Consider the following 11,632-nt stretch of genomic DNA (forward strand, 5'->3'; position numbering starts at 1 on the left):
AATAGGACAAATCCATAAGGGAGTAGTCATCACTCTGTATCCCGTATATCCAGTGGTCTTTATAAAACATTTCCTGGATCTCTAGGGAATTAACTTATACCTCTTCAGGGAACCTATTCATTGAGGTGTGTGTTTTTTCAAATTGGATAGAGTCAGATTAGTGGATCATGAAAGAGGAGAATAGAGAAGTTGTCCTAAATCCCAAAAGGCTGTAGTCCTTATACTCGGCACATATTTCTATACTTGCTCTGAGACATGCTATATAATAAGACTAGTCTTCTAACACCCAACAGAAAAAGGGTCCCTCACTATCAACCTCCTCACATATCTTCCTGTCTCTAGACTCTCCCCTCTCCAGTACATACTTCACTCTGTTGCCCAGATCATTTTTCTAAAAAAAGACATTCTATGCACATATGCTCACTCCTCAAACCCCTTTAATGGTTGCCCATCCCCACACCAAACAGAAACTCCTAATCATTAGTTTTACAGTGATCAATTACCTCTCTCCACCATGTTTGTGACTGTGGGCAAGTCACTTAACTTCTCTGTGCCTCAGTTACCTCGTCTGCAAAATGAGGATGAAGACTGTGAGCCCCACGTGGGACAACCTGATTCCCCTGTGTCTACCCCAGCACTTAGAACAGTGCTCTGCACATAGTAAGCGCTTAACAAATACCAACATTATTATTATTATTAGTATGTTTGTCTTTGAGCCTTTCCCACTATATCCCAGCATGCATACTTCGCTCCTTTCCAGCCAACCTATTCAGTGTCCCTCATTCTCATTTCTCTTAATAATTGTAATATTAATAATGATTGTGGTATTTGTTAAGCGCTTACTGTGTGTCAGGCACCATACTAAGCACTAAAGTGAATACAAGCAAATAAAGTTGGACCCAGTCCCTGCCCCTGTCCTAAGGGGCTCACAGTCTCAATCCCCATTTTACAGATGAGGTAACTGAGGCCCAGAGAAGTGAAGTGACTTTCTCACGGTCACTCGGCAGACAAGTGGCAGAGCCAGGATTAGAACCCATGACTTTCAGACTCCCAGGCCCTTGCTCCATCCACTACTCCATGCTGATTCTCCCTTCCTGCCAACCTCTTGCTCACACCCTCCCTATGCGAGCAATTCCCTTCCCCTTCACACCTGGCAAAATATCTTCAAAACCCGTCTGAAATCACATCTCCTGCAGGAGGCCTTCTGATTAATCTCTCATCTCCCCATGCTATTTCCCCTGCTTCTTCCACCTCAGCATGTCCCTATCACTTAACCAATCAGTGGTATCTATGGAGCCCTTACTGTGTGAAGACCACTGTACTAAAACACTCAGCAAAGCCCATACAACAGAGTTGGTAGACACAATCCCTGCCCACAAGAAGTTCACGGTCTTCAGTCAGTCAATCACATTTATTGAGCACTCACTGTGTGCAGAACACGGTACTAAGCACTTGGGAGAGTATTTATAACAATACACCTCAGGGGGACAGATATTAAAAATAAATTACAAAAAGTGGAATAGTCGAGCATAAAGATGTGTACAAAAGTGCTGTGGGAATGGGGTGAGTATCAAAGTACTTGAGGACTCTCCCCTTTCTTCCCCGTTGCTTCCCCCCTACTGTAAAGAGCACGGGCTTGGGAATCAGAGGTCATGGGTTCTAATCCCAGCTCTGCCACTTGACAGCTGTGGGACTTTGGGCAAGTCAGTTAACTTCTCTGTGCCTCGGTTACCTCATCTGCAAAATGGGAATTAAGACTGTGAGCCCTGTGTGGGACAATCTGATTACCTTGTATCTACCCCAGTCCTTAGAACAGTGGCTGGCACATAGTAAGCGCTTAACAAATACCATTATTATTATTTAGAATCTGACCTCCCTACTAGATTGCAAGTTACTCAAGGGAAGGGATCATGTCTATTAACTCTTTTCTACCTCTTCAGAGGGTTAAGACATTACAGAGTAAGTGCTCAAAAAAGATTATTGAGCTGACTGATTGACTGATTGACCATTGAGTTTCTACAGGAAGAGTGGGTATCAGTGGAAGTGATGAAGGAAGAAATGTGAGCAGTGACACCCTTCTCCCCTTCTCACCACCCCAACACATAGCATATTGCCCCCAGGGGCAATTTAAAACAAGCATCTCCCCCTCTAGAGGGTAAGCTTCTTGTGAACCCATCTATCAACTCTATTGTACTATCCTCTCCCAATAACTTAGCCCAGTGCTCTTCACTGCATAAACTCTCAATAAATGGGATATCAATCAATCAATCAATCAATCAGATGTATTTTCTGAGTGCTTACTGTGTAAAAAGCACTGGACTAAGTACTTGGGAGAGTACAATACAACAGAGTGGGAAGATTCAATTCTTGTCCACCAGGCGCTCACAGTTTTCAGGAGCTACAATCTACATAATTCTTCAACCTGCAGAGTTTCCTGTTCTAAATTCAGTTGGACAGCTGGCTGGAACGTTTTCCAGTTTAGCCCTCAATCATATGTCAGCCCATGACAAGTAGAAATTCTCACATCAATCGCCTTTGCAAAAGTAACTCATCTGAGCTGTTCCAAAAGTGTCAGAGTAATAATAGAAATCATACTAGTAGTAGTAGAAGAAATAGTAGTGGAAGTAGGAATAATATTATTGGTTATGCATCTACGGTGTGCAAAACACTGCACTAAAGCTGGTAACAGATACCCACGTGAGAATCAGACGTGGTCCCAGGTCCCAGCTCACAATTTAGGATTTTAAAGGGCTTAATCACCTTGGCCCCTCCTACCTGACCTCGCTACTCTCGTACTACAATCCAGCCTGCACACTTAGCTCCATTAAAGCCAAGCTACTCACTGTACTTTGATCTCATTTATTATTTCACCGCCAACCTCTTGCCCACTCTCCTGATGCTGGCTTGGAATGCCCTCCCTCTACATATCTGACAATTACTCTCCCTTGCTAAAAAGCCTCACTGAAGGCACATCTCCTCCAAGAGGCCTTACCTGACTAAGCCCTCTTTTCCTTTTCTTCCACTGCCTTCTTTGTTGCCTTGACTTTCTCCCTTTATTCATCCCTCCTTCCAGCCCCACAGCACTTATGTACATATCCTTAAATGCATTTATTTATATTAATGTTTGTCTAGCCCTCTAAAGACTGTAAGATCACTGTGGGCAGGGACTGTATCTGTTATACTGTACTCTCCCAAGCACTTAATAATGTTGGTATTTGTTAAGCGCTTACTATGTGCAGAGCACTGTTCTAAGCGCTGGGGTAAACACAGGGGAATCAGGTTGTCCCACGTGGGGCTCACATTCTTAATCCCCATTTTACAGATGAGGGAACTGAGGCACAGAGAAGTTAAGTGACTTGCCCACAGTCACACAGCTGACAAGTGGCAGAGCTGGGATTCGAACTCATGAGCCCTGACTCCAAAGCCCATGCTCTTTCCACTGTGCCACGCTGCTTCTCCACTTAGTACAGTTGTCTGCACATGGTAAGTGCTCAATAAATATGATTGATTCATTGATTGATAAGACTAAGAGTAATAGGTAAAAGATGGATAAGAAACAGTAAAAGAACCAAAACAACACCAAAAAAAGGACATTGATTAATCAATCAGTCAATCAGTGAATAGTATTTACTGCGTGTTAACTGTGTGCAGATCACTGTACTAAGTATTAGGGAGAGCACAATACGACTGAGTTGGTAAACACATTCTCTGTCCTCAGGAGCTTTAATTGTAATAATAATAATTGGTATTGTGGAGTTAAAAGGTTAGGCTAAATGGTTGGAATGAAATCCACAAATAAAACCTTCCCTGAAGCAGTGGAAAATATTTGAGATCACCTTATACAACTCATTCACAGACTTTAGTTCTTCCATTCTTCATCAGGTCAGAAGCTCTGAGGATTTCTCTGCAAAGAGGAATTGTCACATAAAGCTTTAACAGATTTCAAAGTGCCTGTTCTGCATTAGGATGATTCATTGGGTCCCATAGGAGGGGAGTGAATTAAGACATGAAACAGCTTAAGAGTGAGTCTTAAAGAGCTCCCCTTTAGCTTAGTCAAGTTAATAGGATTCTCACACTAAGTGACTCCACTAAGTCCCACCATAAGGCACGTCTGTCTGCTTAACTTGTTTGGCTCAAATCCGTAACATGGCATCATCTGTATGAGACATTAACAATGTCATCTGCCTAGGGGCCTCTGCCTTTGTTCCTTCTGTTAACCTCTGAGGCTGGGTCTTTCGCTTCCTTCGCGGCCTTCTTAATGGGTCACTCTTGGCTGATTCACATGTTCCATACCTTACGGGGGCCTGCATTTCCTTGGTTCTAAAAATAATGAAAGCCATGAATAGTGGTAGCTGTTGAAGTGTATGATGTTTCAAGCACTGTGCTGTGTCCTGGGCTAAATACAGTACGGTCAGGTCAAACCGGGGACTTGTCCTGCTCAAGACTCCCAGTCTAAGGTGGGAGAACAGGTATTTCATTCCCATTGTACAGATGAGGAAACTGAAGAACAAAGACATTTAATGAATTGCCCAAGGTGGAAGAGAAGGCCAGTGGCAGAGCCAGGATTAGAACCCAGATACTCTGACTCCTAAGCCTTGTCCTTTCCAGCAGACCACACTCTTTCAAGATATCAAAAAAAGCCTTGATCTCTTGTGCTTTTTTCACTTAATATCTACTCACCAATGGAAACACAGGAAAGTAATTCTCGACAGCACCCTTTCCTCCACTCCAATCCATCAATACCAAAACAATTCCTTCATCAAGGAACGAAGCTAAGTATTTCCAATTGTCAGAGGCCAGGATAGAACTGGGGAATCAGTAACAGCCCACATACAAAGTCCATTCCGTGATTCCATTAATTGTTAACATTCAGATCACTGAAATACCATCATGAACTGGAATGACTTTCCCTTCTCTTTTGGCCTGAAGTGTGAGGGATCCAGCCTTCTATGATGTCCAAAGTACATGTTCCAGATTGCTCTGCAACTTAAACTAAGCATGCTTCAGTGTCAGAACGTCTAGGCATTTCAAATGAGCCAGACCACCCAAGGTTTGGTGTAGTGTTATATGACCCATTTATCTGCACAAGTTCTCAGGCTACAATATTTGAATTCTTCTCTCAAATCACCCAGGGAGATCTCTTCTGGCTAAAAAGGAATGTATGGTCAGGCTATGCGTTCATCTGAGTTACAAAAATCACCAAAAAATATATTTCTGTTTTCCCTTTAAATACCAGAAAAATTGCGGATTTCAAAACAAATCCTAATGGCACAAAACACAGTGTCATTGCTATTTGTTTTTCTTCCCAAGACCTTGAGCAAGTCACTTAACTTCTCTGTGCCTCACTTACCTCATCTGTTTTCCCTCCTACTTCGACTTTGAGTCCCATGCAGGACCTGATTTTCATATCTCTACTTCATTGCTTCATTCATTTATTCATTCAATTGTATTTATTAAGCGTTTACTATGTGCAGAGCACTTTACTAAGCACTTGGAATGTACAGTTCGGCAACAGAGAGAGACAATCCCTACCCAACAATAGGCTCACAGTCTAAACCGGGGAAACAGACAACAAAACAAAACACGTATGGCGTCAATATCATCAAGATAAATAGAATCCTAGATATATACACATCATTAAACACTTAACAAATACCACAATTATCATTATTATTATTATTATCATTTTTAAGTTCCTTGATTGAGCAGGATGCATGATTCTCAGGGAGATGGACTCTCAGGGATGGGAGAAAGGGGGACCCATCTGCCCCCTCAAATGAAGAGAAGCCATTAGACACTGGATTGCCCGCCAGTCGTTTTTCACTGATCATTTTTCACTGATTTTATTTGCTTTAACCTCTTAGGGAGTATTTCCAATTCCTAGCTAAACAACTGTGAAAGCAGGTTGCAAAGTTTTCTGTTTATTTGGCTAGATTAGTTTATGAAACAGCTGACTGGGCTAACTCTCAGATTAAAAGGGAGAATCTGTATTAATGGCTATTGTGCAAAAATACTTTTGAAGGCATGGGTTTCCTGAAAACAGTGGTAGATGCCTGAAATATGTCATTTATTGCTTTGGTGTCAGTTTGTAGAATTCCGGAGAGCCAAAAACAGATACAAAAGGGTATGTAGTTGCTGGAAAAAAATATTGAGAGAGAGAAAAAGTCAAGGGTCAATTTAATTGTTCTTTCAAGTCTTGTAATTTCTTTTTAACCTTTACCACTGAAGTGCTACTTGTTCAGGTTGTATATACCTGATGAAATTCTGTATCCATGTTGCTTCACCACAGTAGCAAACAGAGCTAGCTTGAAGTGGCAGAAGTTTCATATGATAATTCAGCCCCCAGGAAAGGAAAAGAACAGATATGCATAATGGATCAGTGACACAACTCTGGAAGATAGAATAGTGGTTCCAGGTTATTAGTATTATCGTGCTGGGTTACAGCGTAGCCTAGAGGAAAGAACATAGGCCTAGGAGTTCTAATCCTGGCTCTGCACTTGCCTGCTCTGTGACCTTGGGCAAGTCACTTAACTTCTTTGTGCCTCAGTTTCCTCAATGTGAAATGGGGGTTCAATACCTGTTCTCTCTCCCCTTTAGACCTAGAGCCCCATGTAGGTCAGGGACTATGTCCGACCTGATTAAGTTGTATCTACCCCAGTGTTAATAGAACAGTTCTTGACACATAGTAAATGTTTAAGAAATACTGTACTCACCATCAGAGTTAATAATAATAATAATAATAATAATAATAATAATAATAATAATGATCATAATGATAACTGTGGTATTGGAAGGCACTTACCCTGTGCCAGGCACTGTACTATATGCTGAGATAGATAAAGGATAATCAGGTGTCTTACAGTCTAACTAGGAAAGAAACCAGATCTTCAATCCCCATTTTGCAGATAAGGAAACTGAGGTACAGATAATTTATGTGACTTGCCTAGGATCACATAATAGGCAAGTTCTGAGACACAATGTGCTCTACTGGAAAGAGCAAATATTTAGCAGGCAGAAAACTTCTGGCCAGCGGTGTGAATTTCAACATCACATCTATCCGTTCTGTGCCTCAATTCCACAATTATAAAGTGGAGATAAGCTACCTGCTCTTCCTCCCCCTTGGACTGTGAGACCCAGAGTATACAGGAACTGCCTCTGATCTCATTATGATGTATCTACCCAACTGCTATCCTTCTCAGGGTCACATCTGGAGAGTTTCCAGTTCTCTACCACTCTCGCTATGGGAGGGAGAGTCAAGCAGAGGCCTACCCATTCCATTCCTAGATTGGGGAGTGGCTAACGAGTGGAAAGTAATCTGCTTCAAGTCAAAACTCACCTGTGCTGGGCAGCAGCAGCATGGGAGAGAGTCAAGGGTGGAGACTCAAGTTTACTGCATGGAAGAAGGCAATGGTAAACCACTTCTATGTTTGTACCAAGAAAACTCTATACACTACCAGAACGATTACAGATGGAGGTGGGGTGTTCTGGGGGAGATGTGTCCATGGAGTCGTTATGAGTCGGAGGCAAGTTAACAGCATAAGACAAGCAATGACCCCAGTGCTTTTGAATATAGTAAGAACTCAATAAATGCACTGTTAATAAAATTATTATTACAATACTTAAAGCTATGGGCCCATCAGCAGTATTCTATTTGGAAAGAGTCAAGAGGAATGGAGAACAATGGTTCTCATCACGTGTATTATGAGAATAAATGTGCAGGTTTCAGGCCATTAAGGAGGTAAAGCCAGAAGACTATGGAAAATATAGGATCTCGCTAATAGTCTTTAATTTTCAAATATGATAAAGGGCAGCAAAATCTCCCTGGGTGAGGGTGAACCTCTATTAATGATAAATTCATTAATTTATTAAATGATCACTGCACAATCAACTCAAAAGGCGCAAACCAGGATCTCACTGTGTAAATGGCATAGCAATTCCTGGGTGACCATCCCAGTGATAAGAAGCATCATGACCTGGTGGATAGAGCACGAGCCCAGAGTCGGAGGACCTGGATTCTAATCCTAACTCCACTACTTGTCTGCTGTATGTTGGTGGGAAAGTCACTTAACTTCTCTGTGCCTCAGGTACCTTATATGTAAAATGAGAAGTAAATCCTTCTTCCTCTGATTTAGACTTTGAGCCCTATATGGGACAGGGACTGTGTCCAACCTGATTATCTTGTATACCCCCAGCATTTAGAACAGTGATCGACACATGGTAAGCACTTAACAATGCCATAAAAAAAGATGATACTTGTCGATGTTGGAAGAGTTTCCTTGTGGTGTAGAATCTTACTCTGAGTCCAACTTTCAAATCCTTTATGGCATGGCAGCATAGAATTAGTTGAAAAGGGCTAAACCATGCAGTCCTACTACTTTGATGGCAATTAGGAACAGATCAGAAAGAATACCTCCAACTTTAACTAGATCCACTATACCATTTTAAAGTCATCTAAGGATCTTGGTGAACTTTTCAGGGCAACAGAATTTGTTTAGTGATCACCACAGCAAATGTTTTTCTGTTGATGGTTTCAAATGCTTTAAACAGGAAATGACATAGAGCCATGATGTAGTTTCCTGAATTTTTTCTTTGCCAACCTGCAGAGATCATAATGCTATGCTGCATTTTGATCTGAAGCTACAATGCTATTCTGATACTGCTCTGTTGACCGCATTCTTCACTAAGTGGCTTAGAAATATTATTGGTAATTTATCAATTTCAATCAATGATATTGATTTATGTAGCTGTTACTGTGTGCAGAGCACTGGAGTGACCTGTCAATTGTAATTATTGAGCAGCTACTGTGTGCAGAGAACCAAACACTTGGGAGACTACAATATAACGATATAACATTCCCTGCCCACTTGGGATAGTACAGTTCAATGAGCTTACAGTTTACTGGGGGAGACAGACATTAAAATGAATTACAGATCAAGGAAATAAGTAGAGTTTGAAGATATGTATATAGGTATTGTAGAGCTGAGGTATCAAGGTGCTTAAACTCTATAAGCAATGAAGACGGGAAGAAAGAAAAGGGAAATGAGAGCTTAGATAGGGAAGGCCTCTTGGTGGAGATCTGATTTTAGAAAGGTTTTGAAAGAGGGATGAATAGTGGTCCATTGTAAGTGAAATGGGAGTGATTTCCAGGCCAGAGGAAGGCTGTGGTTGAGAGGTTGGCAGCAAGATAGAGTAAATTGGTGTTAGAGGAGCAAAGTGTGCAGGATGGGTTGTAGTATGAGAACAGAGATTTAAGGTAGGAGGAAGGGAGCTGACTGAGAGTCTTAAAGCTGATGTTAAGTAGTTTCATTCTGGAGTATTACTATGGATCCTGGATTCAGATTTGAGTAGCTGTGGGGAGAGAAATCTGTTAAGCCAACTCTCCTGAACAAAGTTCCCTATTATTATTATTTTTTTTTTGAGGAGGTTTCCCTGAGTCTTTATTTCTCCCTCTTGGTTCAATTCTCCTTCCTGGATTGAGGGTACTCCTCATATCATCATTCGACACTTCTTAGACGTCTTGCTATTGCTCAACTTTCCCACATCACCTGCACAGTGGAAAGGATTGGGGTGTGATGTACCTTTTTATAGCTACAGAATTTTGAGGGAGGTACAAATTCCCAAACTCAGTGGGAAATTACCAGAGACAGCAGATCCTCAAGTTCACTTTGATGGGGTGCAGTTCTAAGAGAGTCTTATTGTCATTACCATTTTGATGAGCTATAATAAAGCTTTGAATTGTGAAATACTGAAGCTAGTATTACTGTAGTGAGTACACAGTGCAGTAGCTAAGGAAGAACACCACACTTTTAATCTACAAACATTTCAGAGACACTCTGTTAGCCTGACACGGCTTCTGAAATATGATTTAGCCCCTAAAATGGTTATGTGGAAGAGCAAAGTTGAATGCGTGAATTTCTCATTTGACTTTCGATTTGGAAAAAATGAAATTAAAGAAAGTCATCAGAGCTATTTTTCCCTGATTAGCACATTTCTTCATCAACTATAATTGCAACCATTAAATTAGATTGCCTCCTTTTAATCTTCCATGGCTTCAATTCTCTTTCGAGGGGAAATAATATAAACTTTCAGATTTGAAATATAAGTGTCACTCTTGGAACTAAGAAAAAATGTTGGCTAATAAAATGACTTTTCATCATAATGCACCTTAATGCGGTGCAATTACGATCATTGGAAAAACCTAAGACATACATATAATAAATGGAAAATGTTTTCATTAAAGGGGAAAAACTCAAAATCATATCAAGGCAGATGGCATTTTCAAATGTAGTCTCTCTTAGTCTCTACAGACACTTTAGAATTAAAAGAAGCCTCAGGCAAAGATGCTGAAGAGCAAATAGTAGCTCTTGAAATCTTAATTTATATTCTAAAATGAAGTTTATAGAGATGAAGTCAAAAAGTAGAAAGTAAAATCATTAAGAAGCCGTAGTAGTGTTTGGCTGCCAAAGACTTTCTTAATCATCTAGTGTGGTGCCTATTTTTGGTCTACATTTCAGAAACAGAATCCCTGGCAAAAGACAGTTAGTGCTGGATGAAAGCTGAATCTTAATGTCCACTGTTCAACTAATTCAGACCAAAAAAACAATTTGGCTTCAATTAACCAGATATTTCAATCCATCAAACACTTTGCCTAAAGTATCTGGGTAATTTATTTGGCAAGACCAGAATAAACAATTAGACAATTCGACAATCTTAGACAATTTTCTGCTATACTTGAAGTTATGCTGGAGTCAAAGAGTAAAGAAAGATAAAACAGATAAGGCAGAAAAAGATAAGACAGACTAAACTACAGGCCAGTGCTTCCTGACTTGCAGACATGTGCTCTTTCCACTAGGTCATTTTGTCCCAGTCGAGGATGACAGAAGGTGGGGACTGTGGAGATGGGGAAGATGTGAAAGTTCATAGGTTTAAGGATCAAAGATGGCAGTTTTAAACATAGAGAGTTTGACCTGTCAATGGGAGAGCCAAGTGGAGATGTTGAACTTCAGCATAGACGAGAGAGATCAGGTCTGGACATTCGGTTGGGGAAGTCACCTTCAGAGGTGGAACCTGAAACCGTGTGAACCGATGAGCTCCTGAAGGAAGACAGTGTAGAGCGAAAAAAGTGCAAAAGACCACAGGTCGTGGATGGGAGGTGGAGAGGAGTCAATGAACACATCTAATACATGCTTTTATCACCTCCATGCTGTACTCCTGTAATGGTATTCCTACAAGTCTCCTTGCTTCCACCCTCTCCCCGTCTCAGTCTCTCTCACCCACAGCTGAGGCTTTCTTAAATGCTGTTTAGAACACATTACTCCTCTTCTCAAAACCAGCCCACTGTTACTCTCTGCTTTCCCCCCAGCCATGCTTATGCTCTTCGTTATCCCAAAGAAATCTTTCTGCCAGGCTCATGCATGCCATCTTCCTACCTCCAGCCCACCACTGAGGTTTCTACATCTTCTTGTTATGCTGCTTCTCTCTTTACCACCAAGCCTTTGCCAAACACATCCCCACCATTCCTCCACGAGTAAACTCCATCGCTCCCATCTCCTCGCTCCTGCCACTCACCCAACCTCCACAGCACTGATCCATTTGTCTTGTGTTTTCAAAATTCACATATGACCTAAATAAT

The sequence above is a fragment of the Ornithorhynchus anatinus genome, chromosome X1 (genome assembly GCF_004115215.2).
Source record: "Ornithorhynchus anatinus isolate Pmale09 chromosome X1, mOrnAna1.pri.v4, whole genome shotgun sequence".
Classification (NCBI taxonomy): Eukaryota; Metazoa; Chordata; class Mammalia; order Monotremata; family Ornithorhynchidae; genus Ornithorhynchus; species Ornithorhynchus anatinus.